Raw genomic sequence first — 20,857 nt, 5'->3', positions numbered from 1 at the left:
CACCTTTATGCACAACAATACAGAATTGCAAATCATCAGCTATGCAAGGATGTGACACATTTCCATGAATTGTTGGATTTTCTTTCAAGGAAGAATCTGGATTGTTGTATCAAAACACGCTGATGGCCACAGCTCATTGTTTTCTACAATCAAAGGTGGTTAGTTCTGAGCACTGAGAAAGGTATAGTGTGTAGGGGAGAGGGGAAGAAGTGGCTGCTGCCACCACTCCGCCCTGCCCTCACTCCAGATAGAACTCAAACCAGCAGACAAATGACAAGCTTATTTCTGTAAGACAGTAAGAAATAAGAACAGGAGAAGGCTATCTGGCCCTTTGTGCCGGCCTGCCATTCAGTTGGGATCATGGCTGATCTGACATTCCTAATGTCCGCTTTCCTGCCCTATCCCCATAACTGATTCCCTTTCTGATCAATAGTCTATCTATCTCAGCCTTAAATGTACACAAGGGCTCTGACCCCACAACTCTCTGTGGCAAGGAGTTTCAAAATGTCATAAAGTCTTGGAGATGAGGAGGAATTTCTTCTCCGTCTCAAATTATTCTGAAACTGTGTCCTCTGCACCTGGACTCTCCCATGAAGAGAAACATCTTAGCATTTACTCTGTCAATATTTCAACAAGCTCAACTGACCCTTAATTATATATTTTCATACATTTATGTGGGATGGCTGTTCCTCAGAAAATCTGCCCCATTATGATTGAGTCTTCTTGATGCCAGTGAGGAGATATCTAGCCACGAAGCAACACACACCATTATTTACCTCACAACTTCCCCTTCCAAGACCACCGACCGCATCGTCCTTTTTACATCCTCTGCCATACCCAACACCTGACTTCTGATGACCCCTAATGCTGTGTGACGTGACCCCCATTCCTCAGCTACAACTGGACCCAACACCCGACCCCTCCCTCTATACCTTATTTCTCCCACCCACCCTGAACTGCCTTAAACTGTCTCAATTACCTGATCCCTTTTCCACCAACCCACCAGCCACCTACTTACCTGGTACCCTAGCCCATACTAATCTGGCATCATACCCAGCCCAATTTCTTATCTCACAATTACCTTTTGCACTTCACTTTTGCCAGCAGCTGTCAAAGCTGTCGGGATATGGTAGCTGACTGTCGTGAAAAGGGAGGGTTTGCATCCCTCTGACGGTCTCATTGTAATGAATGAACCATCAGAATGGAAGTATAACTCTGAGGAAAACCTAATCAATGTCTCTGCTTGGAAGTATATGGAGTTTGCTTCTTTTGTGAAAACGAAGAGTGCAGTGGCAATCTGCATGGGATGGCTGTTCCTCAGAAAATCTGCCCCATTATGATTGAGTCTGCTTGATGCCAGTGAGGAGATATCTAGCCATGAAGCAACAACACCTAAAAGAGCTATTTACAAATCTTTGAGTCCACAAAGTCAAAGCAGAATGACACAGCGATTCAGAAAATAAATGGAGTTATAAGAATATTTTTGAATGGAGGTGGAGGATTGGATTTTGTGGATTTTCCTGGTTCAGAGATATTTTAAATTTTCTTGCTTAACAAAAATTCACCAGGAACTTTGTTGGCTATATAAGTCTTCAGATTTCTGTCTCTGTCGTCAGTATTAGTCACCTATTTTTTGCAACAGTATAATGATGGGAATATTTTCTGTAATAGAGATGATGTTTTCTTTGTGTAGCTGGCGCTATCGGAATCTAAACAGGATGTTCCTGGGAATATGTTGGCGTTTACAGAGAGTTTCTGAGAAAGTTTCACTATTTGCTGGAGATTCATAAGAATGTGCCAACATATAGAGAGGGTTCACTAGATTCTGCCTATATATAGAGGATGACCACTAGATTATACCAATATTTACAGAGTCAAGAAAGCAAATTTGTATTTGCAAGGGGTTGGTGTCCATTAGAGTGAGCCAATATTTACAGAGGGGCATCATAAGGAAATGCCCCAAAATAAATCGCTGGGCATGAATAAAATACCGTTTCCCCTTTTCCACCTGTACAGCATTCAGAGAAAACAGATTAATTGTTGGGGGCACAAACAGAAATCGCTGGACAAACGCAGCAGGTCTGGCAGCATCTCTGCAGAGAATGCAGAAGAAGGGTCACAGGACTTGAAACGTTAACTCTGTTTTCTCTCCACAGATGCTGCCAGATTTGGTGCATTTTCCTAGCAATTTCTGTTTGTGTTTCAGATTTCCAGAATCTGCAGTTCTTTGTTTTTTGTTTGTAAATCGTTGGGCAATTTGGTTTGATCTGTAAAACTATGAATATCCATGTGATCCACAGCAGGAAAAGCATTTGCTAAAAGTTTTCGTACCAAATTAGATGCATATGCTTCTTTAGCTACGGGACATTGGAACTTGTTTGTAGAATCATGAAATATTTATCAATTTATTGCAAAGATTTTACAAGGTCAAAACCATATTCTTTACGCTGGGTGTTTTGGATTTAAAATAACATCTTTGAATTTAATGCAGCCCAGGCATCTTTAAAAATTCATTATTCATAATTTTTTTTGCAGGTTTAAGTTCTGAAGGCACTATTTCCTTCTCACTTCTTCCTTGCAATATCCCCTCCCCCCTCATCAACAATTACCCCCACTCACTCACTCCACTAGAGTTCCAGGAGCATCTTAGTATACGTTAGATCATTTACAAGCTATCTTAGGTTATCGCTGAGCTATAATGTTCTAGCTTTGTAATTGGATTGAAATATATACCAGACTCCTACCTCATTGTTACCCATTGTACATAAGTAAATCTGCTTTTTCTGACTTCTATTCTAAAGGCCAGAGACACAGGAATACTGTCTTCACAAAAGTCTTTACAGCCTTTAGTGCTTTGGTTATAACTAAAGCATTAAACGTGGGCTTTAATTCAATTCAGGCACTGAAGGGATTTTTTTTTGTAGGATTTAGATTATTATTTTGAAGAGAGTTGACTCGCTGGGATTGTAACAATTAATGGTGTTGCCAAATTTTATTGCTCTTGGTGAGATATGAGGTGGGCTTTTGCTGAATTGTTTACCCATTTCTCTGAGGATATGACAGACAGTCAGGCTTTCAGGAAAATTACCTATCCTTTTTGTTATCTTCTGTTTTTGAAATCATCTACATTTTTCTGTTCAAAAGCTTCTTTCCTCATCTTTTGATTGCTAGAGCATTCCTTTCTCATGTCACCCCACAACTGTTGGCTGGATGTCAAGCCCCGAGCCTCTGAAGTATCTTTCCTCTTCTTTAAGGCCCTTCTTAAGTTGACCCATGACCAAGCTTTTAGTCATCCTTTTGAATTTGTTTTGGCTTGCCATCTATTTGTTTCTGATCATGTCTCCTTGAAGAACCTCAGAATATTTATCTAAGTAAAGGCATTGTATAAACATTAATTATTCTTTCCAATCTATACTCGCTGACATTGGGCAAGGGTTAAATATTTTGATCGGCAAAAGGAGACAAACAAATTTTATCAGACATTCTGCACTGTTTGTAACTGACGTTTTGATGTGTCACCTCTATATTTTTTCATTCTTTATTATTCCATTCACGTTTCACAAGTTTCTTCCCCTAACTTTGCTACGGCATAGCAAACCTCCCTTCATCTCAGAAAATCTGGCAGCTTCTCTCTCCTCTCCAACTCCCAACAACATCTGCTCCACTCTCCCTCCCATTTTACATTAACTCTTTCATTCCTTTTTGCTTCATCATTCCACTCTCCTCCTCTCACTTCATTCTCCTTTTCTATTTATCTTCATTCCACATACTCCTCCTCTCCTTCCCTGGCTTGATTCTAATATCACCACACCTTCCAACCCTGTTCAGTCCAAATATTGTATAATGGGATGTAGGCCTTGCTGAGAGGCCAGAAGTTGTTTCTCGTCCCAAAGTACCATCGGACTGAGTGTCTTGCTTGGCTATTGCAGGGACCGGTTAAGAGTCAACTGCATTGCTGTGGGTTTGGAGTCACACATAGGTACCAGACAAGGTACGGACAGCAAGTTTCTTTCCCCAAAGATTAGTGAATCACATGGGGTTTTTAATGTCAATCGATGATCATTTTATAGTCACAATTACTGAGACTAACTTTCAACTCCAGATTTTATTCATCAAATTCAAATTCTACCAGCCGCCATTTGGGATTTGAACTAATTTTCCCACACCATTGGTCTGAGTGTCTGGATTACTAATTCTATGCCATTAATCGGCTTCCCCATTTTTGGTCTGAACTTCCATCCGTAACATCATAGGAGGCCACTAGTTGAAATAATTAATAAATAAATAATAAAATAGATTACACCTAAGCAACATGCAGTCCAATTTGAAGTACATAACCAGCCATTACATACCAGTGAACCATGATTGTCAATATTAATGTTTCATTAACATACCACAAGTGTTGAAATATTTAATCACAAGATAATTCAGGCATCAATATTTTGACTCAGGTTCACTATGCAAATGGAAGATCACTTTATTTGCATAAATACTTTAGGAAATACTGCCAGAAATGTGAAATAAAGCTTTCTACATTGGATAATCATCACTCGATACTCACGGGCGCATATTAAGCTGAGCAGATGGTATGCGTTTCACTTGAAGCAGTATTCTGAAGTTGCGGAACATATTTAACAGATGCATCCCATTTGCTAAATACTGTGTTCATTAATCACAAATTCACAATTTTAAATTATGTTGCTTTTTTTTAATTAACATATTAGAGTGCATGATGTCTCTTTAACAGGAAGTTAACTATTATTAGGATCTATGTATCCCTTAAGGAAGGGGTTAGTAATCAAGTAAATATGTGATGTCCCACGTTCTTCAAAATTTGGCTCTGAGAGTTGATGATATTTATAAGGAATGGAGTAGAAAGTAGGAGGCTATGGATGGTTCAAGTCCAAGTATTTGCTTATCATAAATCATGATCTTTAGGGTTAGTTGCATTGATTAGATTAATAATTAAGCTTTTTTTTGATGCTACAGTGCAGATACAGGTCATTTGGTTCATTGAGTCTGCAACGACCCTCCAAAGAGCTTCCTACTCGCACCTCATGCTATCCCTGTAACCCCGCATTCCCCATGGCTAATCCCTGTAGCCTACACATCCCTGGACTCTATGGGGCAATTTAGCATGGCCAATACACCTAAACTGCACATCTTTGGACTGGGGGAGAAACCCATGCAGACACAGGGAGACAGTTCCTCATTATAATCCACTCTTTTACCATGGGAGAGAATTTCACAGCCTGTTCTGAGTGCTGCGTAAAATTGTCTCTCATGCTATAAGCATTGCAGGTACTTGCTAACCTGTGTTCACAAAAAAGACATTAGTATCTTTCAACCATGTTTCTGAGTCATTTGTAACCTGGATTTTGATGCATCATTTCTACTTGCCTTTATATTTCCCAGTTGGTATCTTAGTTTATTTCTCTTGTTCTATTTTAGCTCTGACATTTTGCTTCTTTCTGCCAGACTGAGTCATAATGTTCTGTCTATTCTCATCTAACCACCTCAATTTATAACATTCTGCCTCTGCCGATCCATTGGCACAAATTCCTGTAACCAGCTGCCTGCCTTTCTAACCATGGAACAACAAAATTAGATCCTTCAGTCTCCAGTGGGCAGTAGTACTTCGGAAGAATTTTGTATGAATTTCATTCTTTTCTAACACTAAGAGTTGGGATGGATTGAAAATAGTGGTATGTGAATGTAGCATGACTTTGCTAGTGTTACAATCAGTAGTGCATGCTGTAGTTACACAATGGCATTGAAAAACATTTGCGCGATCCGGTAAGGAATGGATTATGGCAACTTCAGATGTTGTAATCAGTCAGATGCAATGACTAAACATACACCAGCCCAAAGCAATCCCACGAATCAAAAGTGCAGTTGACATGACTGGTTTGAAGGTGCATTTGCTGGTTCACCTATCCCTTTTCCTTTGCTTTATTACATTAGTTTGCCTTTCTTTTCAGGTTTAACTCAGTGCTGTCAGGTTTAACTCAGTGATTAACTGCATCACCTGGTGGTCATGGTGCCTCACAGACCAGGGAAGCTTCCCGCCTGAAAACCTGGTCTGAACTGGCTTTTAGTCACAGCTGGTTCACCTGGAGTTTCTTCAATTTGTACAGTTTTGCTTTGGTGCAGTTAACCCAAAAAAAGGCAAAACCAGCACAAAACAGCATGGAATTTTAATGGAAAATTTCATTCAGCAAAATTCAAGTTCATGCGGTTGATTTCTTTGCATTTGTTTGCAAAGCACTGTGTCAGATGCTGGACACACCTACTAAACTGCCCAGATCCCTGATTGAATTAATTACAAAAGTACCCTTCTGCTAAATACGCTCACTTACAGGCTTTGGGGGATGCTGGAGAAGAAAGGCTGATGTTTTATATAGTGTATAAATATCTCTATTGAAATATGGTCTATACAAATTGATTTCCTTGTCTGCTATAATCACTGACCTCTGCCATGAGGCATTATAGACTGCAACTACCAATTTTATAAGGCTTCAAGACATACAAAGCTTCTGTCCAGTGATGAGTATACAATGGCTGTAAAAATGCACAGCTCCTGATGAAGCGAAAGAGAGAAATTTCAGAGATGTGAAAACTGCTATAAACATTTAGGAAGAAACTAACTAAAATGAAGGAACTGGCTCCAGCTGAAACATGGCTGTCGTTTGTTTTCTTTCCAGCTGAAATTAAATGTGATGTCAAAAAAGTCCGTTTTTTTTCCAATAGGCAATGGCAAAATTACAAAATAGCAACAGATCTGTTTAAAAAACCAGGGCAGCGGAGATTAACTACATTGTTAACTCTGTTGGGAAGAGGCTGTTTCAGAATGTATTCCACGCTGAATCACTGAACAACAGAAGAAACAAACTAAAGGAAATTCAAGTCTTGAAAGTCTATTACTCTTTTCTCTCTCAAACAGAAATTGCTAGAAAAACTCAACAGGTCTGGCAGATCTCTGGAGAGAAAGCAAAGTTAATGTTTTAGCTCAAGGGACCATTCTTCAGAACTGATTCTAGCCAAGAAAAGTATATATATATGACAGAGGAAGGGGGAGGAGTAAATGTTCGGTGGAGTTGGAGCCCAGAAAGAGAGAACAAAGGGTAGATAAAGGAATGGGTAGAGGTCAGCCTGGAAGAATCAATAGCAGCTAATGGGGACTATAATAGATGACAATGGGTTGTTTGTGGTAGCATTCCATGTGATGACAAGGCCAGTTGTGTGGCGGTATGGAGTAAGGTGCTCAGGCTTAAAATTATTGAACTTGATATTGAGTCCTGAGGTGGCAAGGTTATCAAGCAGAAAATGAGGTTCCTTTCTTTCAGCTTGTGCTGACCTTCACTGGACCACTGTAGCAAGCCTGAGGCAGAGATGTTGACCAGGGAACATTGTGGTGCGTTGCAGTGGCAGTTAACAGGAAGCACAGTGCCTTTTTTGTGGAGTTATGTAGCTGCTCTGCAAAGCAGTTGCCCAGTCTGTGTTTCTTCTCACCAATGTAGAGGAGGCCACATTGTGAGCAGTGAATACAGTGGACTCGATTCAATGAAGTGCCAGTTATGACTCCAATCAGTTTTCCCTCCATTCCAAATGACCCCAGTTTTGCTAGGGCTCTTTGATGTCACACTCAACCACCTGCAGCCTTAATGTCAAGAGCAGTGTCTCTCACCTCACCTCATGTCATCACGGAGAAAGCCATATTCTCATTGCAGGAAGTCGAATCAATTTTGCACATAACTGTATGGTTAGAAAGGAGCAAAACAAGCAGGTCCAGGTTGCCCCGGAGAAGTAACAGCTGAAGATTCTGATGCTTCATTGTACAATGTAACATGTAAGTTCAGTCAAATAAATAGGTGAGACATGATTAGTGACTGTTACAATAAGGACTGCAGAAGGAGATCATCAGGTCGACATAGAAGTCCAGACAGTGTTGTGCCATACAACAGGCCTGTACAAAATGGCTAAGATGGTGTTTCAAAAATGAAGCTCTCAAAAGTAACATTGAGATGAAATATTAGCAATCCTCTCATGCTGAGAGGACAGATTGCTCTGTGGGCCCAATGCAATAACACGAACAAAGATAATTAATGGCAAGCAAAAGACACATGTTACAGCAGGAGCAAGTCTAAAGCTTGGGCTGTTAATCCTCTGGGTGTTGAAAGAGATTTGCAACATGTGGCAGCATACTAAACCATTGACCATGCAACAGATCCAAGAAGAGTCCAAGGATGTGTTTCCAGTGTTAGGATGTCTTCCAGGAGAAAATCACCTTAAAGTAGATGACAGTCTTAAGATCAATTCAGCATCTATTGAGGAAGGTTCTAGCTGTCTTCAAGGCCAGACAAGATAGAATAGCTTGAAAGGAAGGAACAGTCAAGAAAGTGGCAACTCCTACAGAATGGATCAGCACCATGGGAGCAGTGAAACAATTTGGAAAGCTCACCTCAGCCATTACAACATTCCTGGCAGCGTCAGGAGGTGGAGAAGTCAACGTTTCGAGTGTAACCCTTCTTCAGCATATGCAGTTTTTTTTTGTCTCTAACCAATTACAACATTCCTGCGGTGTGATGTGTAACAATGGCCTTCAGTTCATGAACGAAGAACTCAGCCATTTCAGAAATACTTGGGAAGTTTAACACCACACATCATCTCCACACTATCCCTAATCAAGTGAAAAGCTTGTATTGGCAGTGAAATTCGCCAAAGGAACATGTAAACCAAGAAAATCCAGCACAAGGCGATCCTTGAGTGGAGACAACACACCAACTGAAGGCATGGTGAGCAGTCTAGTGCAAAGACTAATGTCCCAAATCAATCTTCCAAGAGCAAAACAAGTTACTGAACCTAGAAACAGTAACAGGTGTGAATGACAAATCAAACAGCACTTTGACAATCATAACCAGAGTTGAGCAATGGACAGCCAATCAGGTTGCAAATGTTCAAAACTCTCAACAAGAGTCAGTCCAAATGGCAACTTTTGATCTATGTGCAGCAGTTGTCATCTCAGTCATGCACAGTGGAAGTGAAGATCACAACCACAGGCACATAACACAAGGGGAGAAGCTGTTCCTCAACTTTAAGCAGCTGATCAGTGAGATGAGAATGTACCAACTGTACAGTTCACAGATAAACCATCACAACCATAAGGTCAGATTGACACAACAATGGAAACAAAATAAAACGAGGTACCATGGCAACATCAAAGGACACAGGAACAACACTACCTGGAAAGGAATGACCAACATCAACACATGTACATAGCATGAAATGACCAATATAACTTGAAGACAGTATGTGTGATGCATGTGCAGAAACTGACAAGAATGAAGGGCTTATGCCTGAAACGTCAACTCTCCTGCTCCTCAGATGTTGCCTGACCTGCTGTGCTTTCCCAGCACCACCCTCTTCAACTCTGACTCTCCAGCATCTGCAGTCCTCACTTTCTCCAAGAATCACTGAAAGCACGAGAACAGTCATTTATATATTAAACATGGGACCTTGCTGATGCTTGCTGCTCTGTGACTAGTAGGTTTGTTCCCGATGATCTTGCACACCACCAAGGCAATGAAAAATGACAACTTAGCAAGTTCCATAAGAGAGTAAACAGAATTACATTGAAATAGCTAACACTGAAGGCCAACTGGGTCAACAGGTCAGTGCCAGTGTTCATAATGTGCATTCGCCTCCTTCCACCTTATTTCATCTCACTGTATCATGTCAATATTTAACTTCCTCTTAAAGGTTTGGGGTAAGGACTAGTGTTGCAGCCTGATAAACTGGGCTACTCTTCAGATTTTGGGATTTGAGTTGCACCAATAAGGCAAAGATAAATAATTTGTAATCACTTGGGGTGTTCACAACTGAAGAGATGTGAGTGAATTACAAGGACATCAGGCACTTGGATAGAAGTGCTGCCAAATAGCACTGAGAGACCAAAATCAGAGAGAATCTATTTTAAAATGAGAATTCATTTAATGTGGTGCCTGTTTGGAGACCAGAAATGGAATCAAATGGCTAACACAAGATATGGTCCTTGTTCTAAAATATTTATTGAGCCATCTGTGACCTGATGAGAAGAAAGTCCTGATTTCGGAGTGAATCTGTTTTAACACTTTAGCAACTACAATCTATACTGTTCAATATAATTTCAAACTCCGACTTCACTGAAATGTTCAATAATTCAAATTTCAAAGAGAGGCGGTGGAGGCACTATATATCAGTTGAAAGATAAAGAGAATTTGCAATTAATTATCACTTTCACAATGACAATATCTCAACAGACTTATTAACTGTACTCCGTGTAGGAACCTTTAGAAGATCTGACTGCCAATTTGTACACAGCAAGGTCCGATAAACAGAACTGAGATCATGACCAGATTATCTGTATTTATGTTGTTCTTGAAGGATAAATATGAAGGGAATTCTTCTATTCATCTTAAATTATTGCCCTTGGAAGTTTTATGTCCACCTAAGACAGCAGACTGGAGTGATATTGAGTCTGAAAAAGCATCGTCTGACAGCTTAGAATTCCTTGGTGCTACACTGCAGTCCCAGGTTAGATTTTGTAGTCATGTCTCTAAGGTTTGAACATACAACTTTCAGGGGCTTGAATAATTGCTAAGGAATGGCATATCCACATCAGAATGGTCCTCACGCTCAGGTCAGTCTTCATGACGTGTCTGATCTCTAAAGTACCTTCTTCAGATACACCGAGAGAAGGCTTTCAGTACTTTGGACATAGTCAGTGCTAGAAACCTGTTGGGCTGACTATCTACTTGTGAATGCTGAGTGAGATAGGAAGATCAAAAATGGAGGTGAAACCAAAAGAGAAAATGCTGGAAAATCTCAGCAGGTCTGGCAGCATCTGTAAGGAGAGAAAAGAGCTGACGTTTTGAGTCTAACTGACTCTTTGTCAAAGCTTTGACAATATCTCAACAGACTTATTAACTGTACTCCATGCAGGAAACTTTAGAAGATCTGACTGCCAATTTGACAAAGGGTCAGTTAGACTCAAAACGTCAGCTGTTTTCTCTCCTTGCAGATGCTGCCAGACCTGCTGAGATTTTCCAGCATTTTCTCTTTTGGTTTCAGATTCCAGCATCCGCAGTAATTTGCTTTTAAAAAATGGAGGTGAGTTCATTTTGCTTCATCAGCTTTGAAAATTCAAAATTGACAAGTTACCTGCAGAAGAGTCATACTATTTTTGAAAGTTATTTCCTAGTATCTAGCATCACTGGCAAGGCTTTTACAATTTAGCATGGACTAGTTGTCCATAGCTCTTTTTTAAAAGTGGTGATACTGTGGAATTACTTGCTAGTGACTTGGAGGGCACTTAAGAGACAGCCACATTGGTGTGGGGCTGGAGACACAAAGTGGCCAAACCTTGTAAAGATGGTAGGCTTCCTTCTCTAAATTATATTAAATCAGTTGACCGTTCAAACACAACGTGGTATCTTCATGATTGCTTTTACTGATGCCACCTTTGTCCAATCAACTGACTTCAAATTCAAAATATCATGGTGCAAGTTGAATGAAAAATGTCCCGTCTATTAATCCAGTAACATAAGCCTCTTCTACCCATAAGGTTGCTAGAAGATGCATTAGAACGAAATGCATGCGCTTCCAATTTCCTTCAATCTCCCCAGGAAGTGCATCACCTTCTCCGAGCAGTTCAGCTATAACAGAAGTTATTACTCCTCAGAATTCACTGCATACAAAGTTCTGAGGGGTATCACTGTGAGAGATAATAAGATACTAAATGATACAAGCCTTTTCAAATATCATAAAAGGTCATCTTGGTTGTTCTATTGGGAGTGAATGTAGACAGATGTTGTAATGGAATTCCCTAGTGATATGATGCATATAGCTCTACAATAAGAACAAATTTCCCTTCTGTTAGAAAGTTCCATTCATAGCAATTCCAGCTGATGCTCTCACTCTGCTAAAAAGAACATTTATTGGCATGAAACTGTGATAGAGACTGCTTTCTTTAAAATTAGAACATGGACAGCAAAAATTGGAATGCATTTCTGCAAGATCCACCTGATGGTGGAAGCTCAGTATTATAAACATCTTGCCTCCCTCAAGGAAAAAACAGTCCAAGAAAACATTAATACTTGGAAATGAATATAATGATCAAAGTTGTTCAATTTGAAGTATGCAAGACACATTAGAATAGTATATGTCATTGGCCAATGGTTTTTCCTTCTGAGTCAATGTTGTCTGATATTCTGAACGGTAGCTACTAGCTCAGGATTTGATGCTGAAATAGCCACTGTAGATGCTGCATTTATCTCCACCTCCAAGGATGCTATGCAGCAGAGTAGAATATACAGAAATTCTTCTGTATTTCAGTGGTATTAATTAACATTAAGGAAAAAGAACATTAAAAAAGAATTCCTGGCTAGATTTTGTGCACCGAGCACTAAGTGTGAGCATCCTCAGCTGTGGTTACTTTCCTGTCCCCATCAGTGAGAAAGTCCTGTGGTGCAAACTTCAATCTACCAAATAGATAATCTATCAATGGGTGACAAACCTCTCCATCTAGCACCAGCCTTGACACTGGAGTCTTGCCCCATGGGGAGCTGATGGTCCATCAGAGATGGGCACCTTCTGGGACTTGGAGTTTGAGGCTGTGCAACAAAGGATTGCAATAGTGAGAATAGTGAGTGGATTTATTTTAGGACATCACAGGGTGGAGGCCATGGGGAATTTAGGGAATGATGGAGATATGCACTGGGTCATGGGTTTCAACAGTTAACAAATTGCACCACCCCCAATCCGTGCTACAGATAGAGCCAAATGGAGTCCCCGTCTCACCCTCAACCCAGCAGGCAGGCTGCCTGGGTCTCTCTATTGAGAAGGTAGCCACCTTTCTCATCTTCCAAGAAGGCACTCCATGGACTGGGTTGAGGCCCTGATTGACCATTTTTAGGCCTTCACTGGTGGATACCAAGAAGTCACTCAAGTGGTAAGAAAGAGTTGGATATTTGGCATTATCAACTCACTCAGTTATTTACCTTTCTCATCACATCTAGGGATGGGAAATTCCTGCTATTTATTTTATTCCTAAACAGTAATCATAGAAGACTACAACTTGAATCAACATTTGAGGGTTTGGAAGAGGGGTTGGCCATTCAGCACCTCAAGCCTGCCCTGTCAGATAATTAGAATATGTTTGTCATGTACCGTAACTCCCAATGCCAGCCTTTGCTTCACATCCCTTTGTAGCCTTATCTAACTAACTGCTAACTAAGTTCCAATTTGCCCAGATTCCAGAGTCTTTGGAAGAGCATTCCAGATTTCCATTGCCTTATACAAAAAGAACAGACACAAGATAGTATAGCAAGAGAGAGAAGAGACATCAGGTAAAACAATGAGATGTAGAGAGTGGACACCAGTTAAAGTGGTGTGAGAAAGTCAATCAGATAAAATAAGTCAAGAAGAAGAAAAAACTCAGGTTGACATCACATCAATGCTGTGAGTTGATTGATTGTTAAACAATAATATAAGGAACTGAGTTTCAACTCCACTAAAGAAAATGTAAATTTCTAAACTAGCAATGGGGAGTAATTTACAAGCACAGGCTGATTTGTGACTAAAGGTGAAGAATATCTATTTTCTATTATTCTTCAATTTATAGGTATTGGGAGAAGAGAAAGACTAAAATAAAGCCAAGCAAAAGTAACAAAAGTTAAAATTAGTGAAAATTTAAATTAAAATTTAAGATTAAGGTATGGCAGGACAGTTTGACCAAATAGAATGCCCATCCTGTGGCTTATAAAGAGTTGTGGACACTTTTAATGACTTAAATGGGGCTACGTGAGGTGGTACCACCAGCTACATAAATTTCATTTCGAGGTTTTAGAGTTTGAGCAGTAGCCACTGAGAGACATCTGAGAGGTAGAGAACTATGATTATAGTACATTCATTGAGATGGTCAGACAAGTTAGAATAAATTAATGTCAAGTATTCCAGGATAAACAGGCAGGAAATACAAGAGCTCCTTTCCCTTCCTGCACATTAGTGAGGATGGATCCTCGGAGAGATGAGGCAAGAGCCAAGCTTATGGCACCAAGGGTGGCTTAGCTGTACAGTATGCAAGAAAGAAGAATGATAGGGTCGTACTGATAATGTTTCCTTTTGCTAGGGGAACAGACAGACTCCAGGTGTGCTGCACCCACCATCTCCCCCGATGCAAAGGTCAATGATTTCACAGAAAAGCTGCAGGACATTCTTCTAGGTAGGGTGAATAGCCATAAGTTGATCTCTGCATTACAGAGGAATCTTGATTATCCGAACGACATGGGCGGGGAGTATTTTGCTTGGATAATTGAATGTTCAGATAATCGAATGCCAGATAATGCAGTTTGACCAAGCATGGGGATCTCGCGATCTTGTTTGATAATCCGAAATTCGGATAGTCAAATGCCGGATAATTGAGGTTCCTCTGTACTACTAACAACTCAGTAGGGTAAGGGGATGTGGTCCTGCAAGTATAATGTGGGCAGGGATAGTACAATATGAGCAAACAGAAGCTTGAAATATCATTCTCAGTGTCAAATGCAAGAGAGTACAGAAAAAGGAGGATGAAAGGTAGATTAATGTGTGTCTGAAAAGATGACGCAAGAGGGAGGGATTAAGTTTCTTCAAGGCCATTTCTGAACAAGCTGAAGATTTTTATCTGAACAGAACTATGACTGAGTTCCTTGTGGGATTTTTTGTCAGTGTTGTTGGGGAAGGTTTTAACTAAGCCATCAGGGGTGTAGCGAGCCAGGAAAGAATAAGATCAGAGTACACAAAATGCACAAGATGTAGACAGCACCAAAATAGAGGATATTAAGTTAAAATGTGAAGTTGGAATAAGGGGGAAAGTAATAAGATTTAAATCAGGGTTACACTGCATGCATGTGAATACCGAGTATTGTGAATAATAAGATTGGGAGTTACAGGTGCAGATTACTTTATGGGATTATGATGTGTCAATATCAGAGACCTGGCTAAAAAAAGGGGAAATCTAGTAATTAAATATTTCTGCCTAAAAGGTGTTCAGGAAAGATAGCAAAGAGACTGCGGTCCTGAATTTAAAAAAAGGAAATTACGTCTATGAGTTGTGAGCTAGCCATGATAAATCAGGGATCATTAAAGGGATGATGGTAAGTAGACAATAGCAAATATTTAAAAAGTGCCTGGACAACCTGCAAAAGTTATTAATTCCATTAAAATAAACCAAGAAATGTAGTCAGGCCATGGCTCAAAAGGGAAATTAGGGATTTGTACTACATCCAAAGAAGAGGTATACAGATTAGCCAAAAGAAGCAAAAGACCTAAGGATTGAGAACATAACGGGAGACAAAGAAACTGATTAAGATGGGATAGTGGAGTGTGACAGCAAGTTTTCAGGAAATATACAAACTAATAGTGAAAGCTTATATAGGTATGTTAAGACAAAAATATTAGTAAAGACAAATGTAGGTCCTCTACAGTCAGAAGCAGGGTTATTTATAATGGGGAACAAAGAGACGGCAGACTAATTAAACATATATTTTCACAAAGAAAGACAAAAACATCCCAAAATTATGGGGCGAGCTCAAGGCTGAATGAGAAGGATGAATTTAAAGAAATTACTATTACTAGGGAAATGTTATTGGGGGAATTAACAGGAGTAAAGGCAGATAAATCCCCAGGGCCTAATGTAACTCCACTACTTAAGAAAAGAGACAGAGAGAAAACAACTAATTATCCTCTGGTTAGCTTGCCATTGAGAGTGGGAAATATGCTAAAGTCCATTATAAAAGATGTAACAGCAGATCACTTTAAAAATTGCAACAGGATTGCAAAGAGCGAATATGGTTTTATGAAGGGGAAATTGTGCTTGGCAAATCTGCTATAGGTTTTTAAAGATGTAATTAATAGAGTTGATAAGTGGAGGGAGCACTGGATGTGGTTTACTTGGATTTTCAGAAAGCTTTTGATAAGATTCCACCGAAGAGATTAGCATGCAAAATTAAATTTCATGGGCTTGGAGGATATGTCGTGAAGTGGATTGAGACCTGGTTGTTAGACAGGAAACAAAGAGGAGGAAAAACTGGGTTATTTTCCAAGTAGCAGGCAGTGATTAGTGGGGTACCACAGGGATCAGTGCTTGGATCCAAGTTATTCACAATATATATTAATGATTTTGATGAGGAAACTATGTGTCATATCTCTAAGTCTGCAGATAACACAAAGCTGGATGGGAGGGTAACCAGTAAGGAGTTTGCTGAGAAGCATCCGTACGATTTGGACAATTTGAGTGAGTGGGCAAATATAATGCAAATGCAGTATAATGTGGATAAATATGGGTTTATCCACTTTGGTCATAAAATCAGGCTGGTAGATTACTATCTGAATAGCAATAGATTGGGAAAAGGGGTTTCCTTATGCACCAGTCACTGTAGGTAAGCATTGAGGTGTAGTGGGTGGTGAAGAAGCAAAATTGCCTTCATAGAGTGAGATGGCTTTCTGCAAATCTACAGGACTTGTTAAGACCATAACTGGAGTATTTTCGTTGTGAAAATATATGTTTAATTAGTCTGCCGTCTCTTTGTTTTCAGGTTTTGTCTCCTTATCCAAGGAAGGATGCTCTGGCTATTGTGGAATTCCAAAGAAGGTTTACCAAACTGATTCCTGGGCTGGGGGGACTGACATATGGGGAGACACTGAATTGGTTAGGACCAGTATAGTTTACTATAGTTTAAAATAATGAGAGAAGAGGGGTTCTGGTAGAAACCTATAAACTTGCAACAAGACTAGACAGTAAATGCAAAAAGGATGTTCCTAATGAATAGAAGCCCAGATTTGAGGTTATAGTCTAAAGGTATACAGTGGGCATTTAGGATTGATATGAGGAGAAATTTCTTCATCCAGAGAGTTGTGAATCTATGGAATTCTTTGCCACAGAGAGCAGTTGAGGACAAAACTTTGAATGTTTTCAAGAAGAAACTATATATTGTTCTTTAGGACATCAGGGATCAATGGGAACAGGGTACTGAGTTAGATGGTCAGTCATGATTATATAGAATGGCAGGGCAGGGTCAAAGTGCCACAGAGCCTACTCCTATATTCTGTATTCACAAACATTTAGTTTCTGTAATTAAAAGGAGGAAGACTAATGCTTTTGTTTATGCAGAGCATTTCAGTGCAATTGGATTGCAGCACTAGAGAAATAGAATGTTTCAGAAGGTTCAACAACAGAATCAATCTAACTTGAGCTAAGAAATAACAAGGGTGCAATTATGTTGCTTGGTGTAAATCTATAGAGCACAAACTAGTGGGAAGCAGACAGAGGAACAAATGTGCAAGGAAATTACAGTGAGATGTATACGTCAAAAAGTACTTGTAATGGTGACTGATTATTCATTAATAGAATGGGATAGTGATAGTGGAAGTGATAGTGAGAGACAAGTGTTCTTAGATTATGTTCAGGAGAATCTCTTCCCGCAGCTTGTGTCTAGTCTAACAAGAAAGAAGGCACTGCTAGATCTAGTTCTTGGGAATGAGGTGGGCTAAGTCTGATCAAGTGACAGTGAGGAACATGTAGGAGCTAGTGGCCATAGATCATAAAGATTCTGGATTAGTGGTGCTGGAAGAGCACAGCAATTCAGGCAGCATCCGAGGACAGGCAAAATCGACGTTTCGGGCAAAAGCCCTTCATCAGGAATAAAGGCAGAGAGCCTGAAGCATGGAGAGATAAGCTAGAGGAGGGTGGGGGTGGGGAGAGAGTAGCATAGAGTACAATAGGTAGGTGGGGAAGGAGATGAAGGTGATAGGTCAGGGAAGAGAGGGTGGAGTGGATAGGTGGAAAAGGAGCTGGGCAGGTCGGACAAGTCCGGACAGGTCGAGTTACTGGAGGTTAGAAACTAGGATGAGGTGGGGGAAGGGGAAATGAGGAAACTGTTGAAATCCACATTGATGCCCTGGGGTTGAAGTGTTCCGAGGCGGAAGATGAGGCGTTCTTCCTCCAGGCGTCTGGTGGTGAGGGAGCGGCGGTGGAGGAGGCCCAGCACCTCCATATCCTCGGCAGAGTGGGAGGGGGAGTTGAAATGTTGAGCCACTGGGCGATTTGGTTGATTGATGCGGGTGTCTCTGAGATGTTCCCTAAAGCGCTCTGCTAGGAGGCGTCCAGTCTCCCCAATGTAGAGGAGACCGCATCGGGAGCAACGGATACAATAGATGATATTAGTGGATGTGCAGGTAAAACTTTGATGGATGTGGAAGGCTCCTTTAGGGCCTTGGATGGAGGTGAGGGAGGAGGTGTGGGCACAGGTTTTACAGTTCCTGCGGTGGCAGGGGAAAGTGCCAGGATGGGAGGGTGGGTTGTAGGGGGGCGTGGACCTGACCAGGTAGTCACGGAGGGAACGGTCTTTGCGGAAGGCGGAGAGGGGTGGGGAGGGAAATATATCCCTGGTGGTGGGGTCTGTTTGGAGGTGGCGGAAATGTCGGCGGATGATTTGGTTTATGCGAAGGTTGGTAGGGTGGAAGGTGAGCACCAGGGGCGTTCTGTCCTTGTTGCGGTTGGAGGGGTTGGGTCTGAGGGCGGAGGTGCGGGATGTGGATGAGATGCGTTGGAGGGCATCTTTAACCACGTGGGAAGGGAAATTGCGGTCTCTAAAGAAGGAGGCCATCTGGTGTGTTCTATGGTGGAACCGCTCCTCCTGGGAGCAGATACGGCGGAGGCGGAGGAATTGGGAATACGGGATGGCATTTTTGCAAGAGGTAGGGTGGGAAGAGGAGTAATCCAGGTAGCTGTGGGAATCGGTGGGTTTGTAGAAAATGTCAGTGTCAAGTCGGTCGTCACTGATGGAGATGGAGAGGTCCAGGAAGGGGAGGGAGGTGTCAGAGATGGTCCAGGTAAATTTAAGAGACAGGCATAGCTGGGGCCCATACGTGTGCCCATGGCTACCCCTTTGGTCTGGAGTAAGTGGGAGGATTCAAAGGAGAAATTGTTAAGGGTGAGGACTAGTTCGGCCAAACGAATGAGAGTGTCGGTGGAGGGGTACTGTTGGGAACGTCTGGAGAGGAAAAAACGGAGGGCTTAGAGGCCCTGATTATGGCGGATGGAGGTGTAGAGGGATTGGATATCCATGGTGAAGATGAGGCATTGGGGGCCGGGGAAACGGAAGTCTTGGAGGAGGTGGAGGGCGTGGGTGGTGTCTCGAACGTATGCCTGTCTCTTTGTTGGCTACGTAGAGCAGTTGATCTTCCGTAATTACACCGGCACCACTCCCCACCTCTTCCTCCGCTACATTGATGACTGCATTGGCGCCACCTCGTGCTCCCGCGAGGAGGTTGAACAATTCATCAACTTCACCAACACATTCCACCCTGACCTTAAATTTACCTGGACCATCTCTGACACCTCCCTCCCCTTCCTGGACCTCTCCATCTCCATCAGTGACGACCGACTTGACACTGACATTTTCTACAAACCCACCGATTCCCACAGCTACCTGGATTACTCCTCTTCCCACCCTACCTCTTGCAAAAATGCCATCCCGTATTCCCAATTCCTCCGCCTCCGCCGTATCTGCTCCCAGGAGGAGCGGTTCCACCATAGAACACACCAGATGGCCTCCTTCTTTAGAGACCGCAATTTCCCTTCCCACGTGGTTAAAGATGCCCTCCAACGCATCTCATCCACATCCCGCACCTCCGCCCTCAGACCCAACCCCTCCAACCGCAACAAGGACAGAACGCCCCTGGTGCTCACCTTCCACCCTACCAACCTTCGCATAAACCAAATCATCCGCCGACATTTCCGCCACCTCCAAACAGACCCCACCACCAGGGATATATTTCCCTCCCCACCCCTCTCCGCCTTCCGCAAAGACCGTTCCCTCCGTGACTACCTGGTCAGGTCCACGCCCCCCTACGACCCACCCTCCCATCCTGGCACTTTCCCCTGCCACCGCAGGAACTGTAAAACCTGTGCCCACACCTCCTCCCTCACCTCCATCCAAGGCCCTAAAGGAGCCTTCCACATCCATCAAAGTTTTACCTGCACATCCACTAATATCATCTATTGTATCCGTTGCTCCCGATGCGGTCTCCTCTACATTGGGGAGACTGGACGCCTCCTAGCAGAGCGCTTTAGGGAACATCTCAGAGACACCCGCATCAATCAACCAAATCGCCCAGTGGCTCAACATTTCAACTCCCCCTCCCACTCTGCCGAGGATATGGAGGTGCTGGGCCTCCTCCACCGCCGCTCCCTCATCACCAGACGCCTGGAGGAAGAACGCCTCATCTTCCGCCTCGGAACACTTCAACCCCAGGGCATCAATGTGGATTTCAACAGTTTCCTCATTTCCCCTTCCCCCACCTCATCCTAGTTTCTAACCTCCAGCAACTCGACCTGTCCGGACTTGTCCGACCTGCCCAGCTCCTTTTCCACCTATCCACTCTACCCTCTCTTCCCTGACCTATCACCTTCATCTCCTTCCCCACCTACCTATTGTACTCTATGCTACTCTCTCCCCACCCCCACCCTCCTCTAGCTTATCTCTCCATGCTTCAGGCTCTCTGCCTTTATTCCTGATGAAGGGCTTTTGCCCGAAACGTCGGTTTTGCCTGTCCTCGGATGCTGCCTGAATTGCTGTGCTCTTCCAGCACCACTAATCCAGAATCTGGTTTCCAGCATCTGCAGTCATTGTTTTTACCTCATAGATCATGAAGAGCAGACTTAAATGGGGCAAAGCCAGAGCTCAACCAAATGAATTGGAACTAATGACTGATGGGCAAAACAGTAGCTGAATGGATTAACCAGCGGATAAAGGGGGTGCAGTGGTCATTTGGTGCA

General features: G+C 42.1%; 1 protein-coding gene and 1 long non-coding RNA gene across 6 annotated transcripts in view; one reads left to right on the top strand and one right to left on the bottom strand.

Annotated features, from left to right (window-relative positions):
- The window catches only part of LOC122563239 (synaptotagmin-B), a 644,946-nt gene that overhangs the window by 1,928 nt on the left and 622,161 nt on the right, over positions 1–20,857 (bottom strand). The gene's annotated exons all lie outside the window — the stretch shown is intronic.
- LOC122563240 (uncharacterized) overlaps positions 1–20,857 on the top strand; it is a 77,307-nt gene that overhangs the window by 50,697 nt on the left and 5,753 nt on the right. The window contains exon 2 of the long non-coding RNA XR_015750946.1: positions 14,168–14,260. This is a non-coding gene — a long non-coding RNA (uncharacterized LOC122563240). The remainder of the gene's footprint in view (positions 1–14,167; positions 14,261–20,857) is intronic.

Source organism: Chiloscyllium plagiosum, unplaced genomic scaffold (assembly GCF_037043375.1).
Source record: "Chiloscyllium plagiosum isolate Xiang-an unplaced genomic scaffold, Cpla_swu_hap1 HiC_scaffold_26, whole genome shotgun sequence".
Lineage (NCBI taxonomy): Eukaryota > Metazoa > Chordata > Chondrichthyes > Orectolobiformes > Hemiscylliidae > Chiloscyllium > Chiloscyllium plagiosum.
Note: the sequence above shows the minus strand (reverse complement) of the source record. Positions and strands in the feature narration are given on the sequence as shown.